Genomic DNA, 11,542 nt, shown 5'->3' with positions numbered 1-11,542 from the left:
GTTTTAAAGGCAATTCATATATCAAGTCTTCATTTAGCAACAATACAGTAGCTGTTTTGTCCCCATGAGCCAACACGCTGGCTTAGGTATCCTTGCTGTGGGATGATAGCAGATATTTTGTACCTAATATTTCAGATGGTGTGTCTATATTATACATGGGTATTTTGGGTACCACTTATAATAGTAATTCCACCGCAGTACCAAATATCAGCAATTCAAAAGCAGTTATTTGTATGAGAGTTGGGCTCTGACAATATAGAACAAGATGTCAAAGGCAGCACTGGGTGTGAGCCCTTGGCCTCAGTGGGTTAGGACACCAAACCACCAAGGGGGGGGGGGGGGCATTTGGATCCAATTGCAAGTGTACTAAAGTCTTTGCATGTGGGAGGTCTTGTGGCAAATGCAAAATGAGTCCTTCTGCTACTGAATATGCCTCAAGCCTCCTGACAGTCCCCATACCCACAGTGCCCCAACTATGGGGGTATTGTTTGTTAGATGTTCACATGATGATGTTTTTCCTGCTATTGGTATGGCCTTCAGGAGACACATGACCTCTCTTAGTTGTGGAGACCATTCCTTGAAGGAACTATCTGGTGACAAAGTCTTTAATGCCTTCTTTATGTTAAGCTAGTAGGGTTGCATCTAGGAATTATATCTCTAGGATAGTGCTGGCTAACTATTTGTCTTCTAGGTTCCTTTGAATGACAGGCAAGCATTCAAATCCTTTGAGACTAGGTCTATGTGTTCCTTGGCTGGTCAGAACGTGCCTAGCAGGGGTGGGGATATGACCTCTAGTGTTCATTCTTCCATTTGAACTGACACAATGGATTCTGGCTTCAAATATCTGTTTTTCACTGTTCCTCATTTTTTAAAAATGTTTATTTATTCTTGAGAGAGACAGAGTGAGAGCGGGGGAGGGGAAGAGAGAGAAGGAGACACAGAATCTGAAGCAGAAGAGCCCGACTCAGGGCTTGATCCCAGGGACCAGGACATCATGACCTGAGTCAGAGTCAGACACGTAACAGACTGAGCCACCCAGGTGCCCCCACCATTCCTCATTTTTGAGGGATGGAGCAATGATCACTCTAGCTACAGCCTGTTGACAAAGGGCATGGATCAGGATTTCTGGAATGAAACTGCCTTGCACCAAATTGCGAATATTCCCTAGCACCAGGCTCAGTCCCCATCCTTCCTAGAGTCATTATTTTGGAACTCCCATTTATAGTGTTAGCATCTTATTCTACATTTTATAACGAGTAAATTAGGTCAGTGCACTTGAACCATTGTCTCATTTTAGGAGGTGGTCCTGCAGGTGGACTTTCAAAATTAGGCCTACGTCATGCATGCAGACAGGTAGGAAATTAGCCAGATATTCGGGAAACCAGAAGAATTCAGGATCCAGCCCAGCTGTATAGATAAACAACAAATACTCAAAGACAATTCATCAGAATTAGAATACGACACCCATGAAAGCGTGTTACTGAAACATAATTTTTTCTCACTAAAATTTCTCACTCTCATTTCCATCAAAGATGGCGAAATTAAGACTGATTTTTGGGTGGCTCAGTCGGTTGTGTCCAACTTCAACTCAGGTCATGATTTCATGGTCCATGAGTTCAAGCCCTGCATGGGGCTCTGTGCTGTCATTTTAGAGCCTGGAGCCTGCTTTGGATTTTGTGCGTGTCTCTCTCTCTGCCCCTCCCCCATTCACGCTCTGTCTCTCTCTATCAAAAACTGAATAAACGTTAAAAAAAGAGTGATTTTTATCTAAAACAAGTCTCGTTATAACAAAGTTGGCTTTATTATTTACATAAGTACAGCAAAAATAGTGACTGGCCATATAGGCTTTAAAAATCTGCTTTGCTGAACTTTTCATAAGAAATTTCATATTTTGAGGCTAAAAGCAAAGCCAAATTTCTTGGCATGAGGTTCAGCTACATACCTTAGATTTGGGTGAATATCTGTCTTCTTGAGAGCCCCCAAGTATCCCCAGTTCCTGAGCTTACTAGGAAGTGTGACCTTCCTTACCACCTGGTAAGGCTACTGGGACCACAGTGAACAAGGTACCAGGCTGACTATTTCAAGGGTCTTTACTGACTAAAATGTCAAGCTTCATTCCTTATGACTTCTGGTCATATCTGAGTTTATGCATGTCTTTCTCAAATAATGACATTCCAGTCAAAGTCTTACTAATATGACCAATGTTTCCAAGGATATCCTGTTACAAGGAGAACAATGAGCTTCTGCAAATAAGTATAATTGCCATGAAATTAGGAATCCTTACTGAGAGTTTCAAACTCTGGAGAAATCAGATAGGGAGAAAAAGATAAATGTTTGTTTACAATGGAATATTTTACCACACTTTTGTAACTTTAGATTTTATAAGAAAAAAATTGTCCTTAAATTTGGAAAAGCAAACCTGATAGAGAACCAGAAATGTTAAACAAGAGTCATAAAAAATTATAATATTCCTCCTCAATTCTTTCAGTCCCATGTTACTAATTCTTATTCTATTTGGATGCAGTTTTTCCATTAGTTCTGGAAATTCTTACTCAGCTTAGTTTTATGATCTGAAGGTTATCAGAAACCTGTATTCATCAGAAGTCCTTTCCATGAATCTCCTTGAAGATGAAAAACATTTACAAGAGCATCAGAGTAAAACAATAACTGTAAATGACAAAAGACTTAAAAATAGCCATGGTTAAAGATCTGAGGAGAGTTCGTTATAATGCAAGTGACAAGAAATCTGGTTATTTCTGTGACAAACACTTCAATAATTAGAATTACAAGTGATGACCTGATACCAGGACATATTAAAACTTCAGGAATTTCATATATTTTCCAGAACAGTTATAACAGACACCCTGTGATATAACCCAAAAGGATTTATCATCACTTATCTAATAGTGCTTCCCACGTAATTTAACATACCAAATAAATAAGTCTAATTAGTCAAAGAGACTTCATTTAGAATTGAATTTTTGGAAATCTTGTCAAAAATATCAGAAGTTTTTTTTTTATTATTTTTTAATGCTTATTTATTTTTGAGAGAGAGAGTGAGACAGAGTGTGAGCAGGGGAGAGGCAGAGAGAGGAAGACACAAACATCAGAAGCAGGCTGCAGGCTGTGAGCTGTCAGCACAGAGCCCAATGCAGGGCTCAAATCCACAAACCATGAGATCATGACCTGAGCTGAAGTCTGACACTTAACCAGCTGAGCCTCCCAGGCACCCCAAAAATAGCCGAAGGTTTTAAAGCACATGACTTAATAGAATCAGGAATTATGACAAAATTTAAAACTTAATTATCTATATAACCAAGGTGACAATAAGAGATTCTAGAGGCAAAAAAAGATTATGTAGTTGTTAGCAAAATTAGCTCTTTTAATATTGAGATATAACTTTCATAAGTAATTGAAGACCTGTTAAAGATATAACATAGAAATTGTTTTCCTAGGCAGATAAAGAAAAGCCTTTGTTTATTATTGTAATGGGACCGAGGTTCACACAGAGAGTTGTGACACTGAGGCTTTTCTTTCCAGGAAGCAACTTTGTGCCGGCACAGGCTCAGTGGGTTTGTACCCGAAAAACTAAGCTCGGAGTGCAGCGGGGTGTAGCCTTTTATACTATTTCTATTTCTTTGTCTCCCATACACGAAAACATACAGACATACGATCTGATTGGGTGGTATTATGTTACAGAGTTGTGAAGTATGTCACCTACTCACACATAGCCAGGTTGCCTTCCCTTATCTTGGGATTTTTCACCACATTCCTTAGGGAGGGGACTCCGCCACACTATTTGCTATCAAAAGCAGACCAGCAATGCAAGAAAACTTTACCATCTTCACAGAGAAAGAAACCAGATTTCAATTTTATGCTATTGTACTTTCCATATTAAAATTCATTTATTACAACCTTAGTCCTGACCACTCATAAAATTCTTTTCCAAGGATTCCTTTTCCACCACTTTCTACAAACTTTTTAAAAAATATTCGATAGCTGTCCCAAGTTTCTCCTCTCTAAACAACCAGTCTCATTTTAGGACAAAATTACTGTCTTTTCCCTGAACAAATGTATCTCTATCTCTCATAATTTTTTTTAACAAGAGCATACATCTTATTCTCTTTGCCCCCAGAGATGTTTTCCTTGTTATTTCTGTTTTTTTCATTATACTCATTAGAACTTTGCTTAGAAACATTACTGTTTTGTGAAAACTAAGTAGTGAGCAATTGTGAACTCTCTGTGACATCAGAATTCTCTAGATTGGCAAATTTATTAATATATTTCACAATTTCTAGAAATATGTGCTTTTTCATAGTATAATCTTCCAATAAGGCATAAAATATATTTACTAACACACCCAAATTTATCTTTCGCATCTTTGTAATAAGATAAAGTAAATAAACCTATGTTTAATAATCAATGTTATAATATTTTAACTTATTTGGAAAAGACTTAGATATCCTATGAATTTAACCCAATTTATCATTTGGCCTAGCAAAACTTTAAAGTTTTAGGTAACCAAAGATTGTGGAAGCTATTAAAGTTTTACCTACAAACCTTTTAAACTTAATTACATTGATACAATTTACTTGTTCTTGACAATTATGCTCAGATTACCCATAAAAGAGTTAGTCATTCTCCTGAGCTATATTCTAAAAAGACAAAACAAAACAAAACAAAAAAACATTTTGCAACTGAAAGCATATAAATTTATTTGACTTAAGTAAATCCAGGCAGAATAAATGCTTTAGTTGTAATGCTGATAACTGTAAAGCCATGTTTATTTTAATTAAACCAAGCCTTAATTTAGCTTTAACATTGAATATTTTTCTAGAGCACGTGACCTTGAGAAACATTTGGGTTTAATTTCTATCTTTCTGAGTTTTAGAATGCCTAATTCCCCTAAATGCTTGTCTTCAACCAACTAAGTAGAGCTCTTTTACCAATTAATTTTAGCAATACCATCTGGAGGTAGAACAATATGTCATATTTATGACATACATATAAACACACAGATATAAAGACCATATAGTTAAGATTTGTATTTACTTGACAAGTAACCTGGAAGCTGTGGGCTAGATTTTGAGCAAGAATGCTTTTCTAGCCATTTGAATTTTTAAAAGCCCCTCCCCCCCCTTTTTTCTTTCCACCTTAAAAATAGAGAATCATCTAGATAAGAGTTCCCAGAGAGGTTGAAGGATTTTTAATTCTTTCTGGGTCGTATTTCATATTTTGCAAATTATTTACAAGGTAAGGACAGTTGCTTTCAATCTCTCAAAGAATTGGGTTGCAACATAAAAGCCATGATGGGTTGACCTATTCGTCTGACCACTTTACCTTCAATTTTCTTCTTCCCTCCGGATACAGAGTTCTAATTTGAATTTAGGAGAGAAGTCCTTAAATTGCTATCAGCCTCTGAATATCAGCTTCCAATCTGGACAGCTTTTGACTACAGCATTATCATTGCCTTAGCATGGTGAGGAGAAGGAGGATTTTTATTTTAATGCCTCAATCACCAGCATCTCATTTAAAGGATAAGAAGAAGGGGCACCTGGATGGCAAAGTTGGTTAAGTGTCAGACTTCAGCTCAGGTCATGATCTCACAGTTCCTGAGTTCCAGCCCACATCGGGCTCTGTGCTGTCAGTTCAGAGCCTAGAGTCCACTTAGAATTCTGTGTGTATGGGGTTCCTGGGTGGCTCAGTTGGTTGAGCGTCCGACTTCGGCTCAGGTCATAATCTCACAGCTCATGAGTTTGAGCCCTGTGTCGGGCTCTGTGCTGACAGCTCAGAACCTGGAGCCTGTTTCAGATTCTGTGTCTCCCTCTCTCTCTGACCCTCCCCCATTCGTGCTCTGCCTCTTTCTGTCTCAAAAATAAATAAATAAATAAATAAATAGACGTTAAAAAGAATTCTGTTTGTGTGTGTGTGTGTCTCTCTGCCCCTCCCCCACTCACACTCTGTTCTCTCTCTCAAAAATAAACATTAAAAAATTTTTTTAAAAAGGATAAGAAGAAGGTAGAATACTAGGAAGTATGATGGAGTTGATATTTTTTAGCTCAATTTTGTTACTGTTTCAGAAAGTTCCTGAATGGAGAGTATCTTGTCAACGTTCTTTTAGAAACTTCCAAATACCAATTAAAATATGCATCTCACACAGGTTGTTTAGTTTAATGACCCACAATCTCAACCTGGGTGTGCAAATAGACTAATTAGGTAGTTTAAAGTATCCTCATTAGGCCTCTGAACATTCTAATCCTCCTCAGTATAATCCTCTTAAAACATTTTTTCTGATTTCCTTCACTGAGGGTTTCTAGGTTCAACGTGAGGAACATTCCACCCCTTGAAGCATTACCAAAGAGGTCTTTCTTTGAAAAATCCTTCATTTGAGGGGAGCCTGGGGAGCTCAGTTGGTTGGGGTCTGACTTCAGCTCAGGTCATGATCTCACAGTTTGTGACTTCGAGCCCCATGTTGGGCTCTGTGCTGACAGCTCAGAGCCTGGAACCTGCCTCTGATTCTGTGTCTCCCTCTCTCTCTGCCCCTCCCCTGCTCATGCTCTGTCTCTCTCTGTCTCTCAAAAATAAAGAAATGTAAAAAAAATTTTTTTTAAATCCTTTATTTGAGTGCTCCTTTGGTCTTTGCCATCGACAAAATAGAAAGCAGTAATTACTGTGGCAAAGGCTCAAAAGGGTCACCAAAAGCATAACCATGAGTACCCTGCCTATACCAGGTATCTTTCTCCAGCCTAGAAGGAAAGGCTGCCACCCAGCTACTTATAGCCTGAAAAGCTGTTCTCCACCTGATCCTTAACCTAATGGCTTCAGTTCTCTACCTGTCCATGGAACTATTCAAACAAACCAATAGCATCCTCCTGTGGGAACCAGGAGGCACTTCATCTTCTTGTTGCTACAAAGTCTGCCTCTCACAGCCCTGATGACTCAGTCTTTTCCCAAATGCAACCCTCGTGTGGCCTTACATGAAATGCAGTGTTCTTTTCCCTCAGGCTGTGAATATATGTAGTAAACTGCTATCAATCTCTTCCGTCCACATTGGGTGATAGGTAATCAGCTATCTCATGCTGAAGGAGGGGGACATCTCATCAAGAGATGAATAGGAGGTGTTCAGAAGACAGGCACACCAGAAAGGAAGAAATAAAACTATCTCTATGCTCATTTGATATGATAGTCTCCATAAAAATCTCACGGAATTGTTCCTCCCCAACACAAAAAACCCTTGTAGAACTAATGAGGGAGTTCATTAAGGTGACAGGATTCAAGATCAACGCCACTTATAATCAATCAAAATAAGAAAAGAACAGAAACACTAAATTAGAACTCTAAGAGAACACGCACAAGACTCTAAACAGAAATGTTGATGAAAGAAATCAGAGATCTAAATAAATGAAGACTTACCATGTTCATCAGCTGAAAAACTGAACATAGTAAAGATGTCAATTAATTGATATGCCAGTTTAATGCAATTAATATCCAGATCTGAGCACAATTTTTAATAGCTGTAGACACAGTTATTCTAAAATGTATATGGGAAAGCAATGAAATTAGGATAGATAAAACTATATTTGATAAAGAAAAACAAAATTGAATGATCACTCCAGCCAAATTGAAGACTGTTCTGTACCTCTGGTAATCAAGACTAATGGGGGTTGTGGAAGGACAGGCACAGAGACTGATAGAACAGTAGAGAGAATCCAGAAATAGACCCACACCAACTTATTTTTAAAATTTTTTAAGTTTATTTTTTAATGTTTATTTATTTATTTTGAGAGAGTGAGAGAGAGAGACAACATATGAAGGGGAGGGGCAGAGAAAGCAGAAGAGAATCCCAAGTAGGGATTCTCAAGCAGAGACCCCAGGGCTCAAACTCACGAACCATGAGATCGTGGTTTGAGCAGAAATCAAGAGTCAGATGCTTACCCAACTGAGCCACCCAGGCGTCCGCCAACTCATTTTTGACAAGGTGCAATGCAACTCAGTGGAAGATGGGTTGTCTTTTCAAACAATGATGTTGGAACACATGGATATCCACAGGCAAAAACAAAGCAAACAAAATGGGAGAAAAAAGGAGCGCCTGGGTGGCTCAGTCGGTTACATGTCTGACTTTGGCTTAGGTCGCGATCTCACGATTTGTGGGTTTGAGCCCCACATCTGGCTCTGTGCTGACAGCTCAGAGCCTGGAGCCTGCTTGGGATTCTGTGTCTCCTTCTCTCTCTGCCCCTCCCCCCTTGCAGACTGTCTCTCTCTCTTTCTCTGTCACAAATATAAATAAGCATTAAGAAAAATGGGAGGGGAAAAAGAAAAGAATTAGACCAATTCTCACACTTTTTATAAAAATTCACTCAAAAGAAATTATAAAAGTCAAGTGTAAAATTAAAAAAAAACAAGAGGAAATCTTTGGGACAAAATCTTTAGGCCTGGTGAAGAGTTCTTAGACATGACATCAATTGGGCCTTATCAAATTTAAAGACTTATTCTGAAAGATATCCTATTGAGAGACTGAAAAGGTTAGCTACAGACAAAGAGAAAACATTTGCACACCCAAAATATCACAAAGAGCATGTGTCTAGAATCTACAAAGAACTCTTAGGACTCCACAGTAAACACACACACACACACACACACACACACACACACACAGAGGAGACTACTCTAATTACAATATGGATGAAAGACATGAAGAGGCATTTATCAGAGAGAATATTCATATGGAAAATAAGCTCATTGAATGATGTTCAGAATCACTAGACAGGAGTGAAATGCAAATTGAGAATATGCTGAGCTATCACTCTTTACCTACTGAAACAGTTAAAATATGAAATAGTGCCAATGCCAAACGATGACGAGAATGCAGAGAAACTGAAGTCTCCTGCACTGACAGGGGACGTGTACTGGTACAGCCCCCTCTGGAGGATAGTTTGGCAGTTTCTTAAAAAATACACATACACTTACTTCCTAACCCAGGAATCACATTTCATGGCCTTTATGTCACATATGAAAACTCACATTCACACAAAACTGTTCACAAATGTTCACAGCTGCTGTATTTGCTATAATCTCAAACTAGAAACCACCAAAAGGCACTGCAGTAGGTGAACAGTTAAACAAACTGTGGTGCGTCCATATCATGGAACATTGTCAGCAATGAAAACGAGCAAACTGTGGGAGCACCTGACAACCTGGATGGCTCTCAAGGGAATTATGCTCGCAAAAAAGGCCAGTCTTGGAAAGTCCCCTACTGAATGATTCCATCCATCTAACATCCTCAAAATGACAAGTTATAGAGACGGGGCACAGATTAGTGGTTGTCAGGTGTGGAGTGATGGGGTCTGAAGGGAAGTGGTTGTGAATATAGAGGGAAGCAAGAGGGAGATCCCTGTGGTACTGGAATAATTCTGTGCTTGCCGGTGGTGGGGGTCACACAGAAGCACACATGGGATGGAACATAGGCGTATGACTGAACATGCACATTTTACCAGTGTGGTTCCTGGTTTTCATATTATATTTTTTTAAGATATAATCCTTTTGGGAAACTAGGTAAAGAGGTACACAAGGTCTTTCTATGCTGTCTTTTCAACTTCCTGTGAAACTATAACTATTTCAAAATAAACAGTTGCCAAAAGGTGGCCTTCTGGCTAAAATCGAGAACCCTCACAACATCGAGTGCTAGCCAGCCAGGGTGTGGTACAATAGGAAAGGCACCATGGTGAATGTTTACAAATCTAAACACGCTGTTACCTTCCAGTCCTGCAATCACACTCCCACGTATTTACTCAAAGAACTGAAAACATAGGTCCACACAAAAACTGATACAGGAATGATTAAAGCAGCTGTGTTCATAATGTGAAAGGTGGAAGTAACCAAGATGTCCTTCGATAGGCGAATGGATAACCTGTGCAACAGCCATAAAATGAAGCATTATTCAGCAATTTTTAAAAAGCTATTAAGCTTTGAAAAGACGTGGTGAAAACTCGAATGCATATTGCTAAGCGAATGAATTAGTCTAAGACAAAAAGCTCTTACTGTATGATTTCAACTCAGGACATCCTGGAAAAGGCAAAACTACAAAGATCCCTATAATATAAAGAGCGAACCCTAGGTGCCCGCCCCCGCTGGCAGCTAGTCTGGGGAACCCTCCAGGAGGGGCCAGCTAGTGGTTGGAGTGGCACAGAGGCTGGCCATGTGACGGGAGCTTCCCCAAGCCAGGCTGGTTCCCCTCTCCCACCCCCCTACCTCCCCCCACTCCCATCCACTCCCGCCCCTGCACCTCCTGTCGCTGGCTGGGACTGTGACCAAGACAGAGGCACCCTCAAGTGGAAATAGGTCTGCGCCCGAAGTGCTAGGCCCAGAGTGGCATTTATCGGGGGACATCTGCTCTGAGACTCTGAGTAGTTCGGTGTTCCGACTTCAGCCCAGCACTTTGAGCTGAATTTTCTAACCATCTTGGCCTCTAAGCCCGTAACAGAATTAGTCTCATGACAGCATTAAGGATGAAGATGAGTGGAAAGAATTTGAGCAAAAAGAGGTTGATTACAGCGGCCTCAGAGTTCAGGCAATGCCAATAAGTGAAAAGGAAGAAGATAACGAGAAAAGAGAAGATCCAGGTGATAACTGGGAAGAAGGTGGAGGTGGTGATGGTGGTGTAGAAGAATCTTCAGGTCCCTGGAGTAAAACCTCTCCAGTACAAGCACCTCCTGCTGCAATAATCATTACAGAAACCAGCGATGACCAGCGGTGTGTATACGCCGCCTGGAGCCAGGTTAACCACAACGAGGAAAACACTGCAAGGCCCACCAGAAATCTACAGTGCCACACAGTCCCCGGTCCCTGCAGTCCTCTGCCAAGCATGTAGGAAGCTGGGAAATACCGAGCCTTGGTAAGGGCTGACTGCCTCAGGTTTCCTGCCCTGGGCGCAGACTTCATGTGCATCACAACTTCTGAACGCGAAGGTTACAGCTAGTTAAGTGTGGTTGTGGAGCTTGAAACCAGCTCTCCTGGATTCCTATCACAAATCCTGCAGAAAGTCAGCCATCTGGGTTCTGATCTGCTGCAAAAGATGAAAATTTAAGTGACCTAATGTTAACCTGTCCTGTGCCCCATCCTTAAGGCATACTCTGTAGTGGGCTGTGTTAGACTTCCTGGAATGGGAGCTCTCAAAAGAACTCCTGTGTTCAATAATCTGTGTAGGGCTGTGATTTTATAATTTAAAGTGGGAGTTGTATTCTGAGGTAACCACAAGTTAGAGTCAACCGTACTTGTACGGTCTATCAAGTGGGAGAGGGGGTAGGAGGGGCGTGATCTCATTTCTTTTAGTGATTTTTTATTTGGGTAGTGCTTTTTCTGTTCCGCTAATGTGGAACAGGCCTTTTTTTTTTTTTTTTTTTTTTTTTTTTTTTGACTTGGAATAAGTTCTTTGACAGAGCAAATTGCTTGGTTGAATAAGTAACCTGAAATATGCATTAGGATTGTGACACATCTCATGAATTTTCCAGTCCCTAGAGTGGAACAAAATAGCCTTTGATGTAAA

The 11,542-nt window shown here is 40.0% G+C and overlaps 1 pseudogene; it reads left to right on the top strand.

Moving 5' to 3' along the window:
* Positions 1 to 10,463: 10,463 nt before the first annotated feature.
* Positions 10,464 to 10,902, top strand: LOC144616456 (protein CDV3 homolog pseudogene; annotated as a pseudogene).
* The last annotated feature ends 640 nt before the right edge of the window (positions 10,903 to 11,542 follow it).

This window comes from Panthera onca, chromosome B2, assembly GCF_046562875.1.
Source record: "Panthera onca isolate mPanOnc1 chromosome B2, mPanOnc1 haplotype 2, whole genome shotgun sequence".
NCBI classification, from domain to species: Eukaryota; Metazoa; Chordata; class Mammalia; order Carnivora; family Felidae; genus Panthera; species Panthera onca.
The sequence above is the reverse complement of the archived record's forward strand: the minus strand, read 5'-3'. Positions and strand labels throughout refer to the sequence as shown.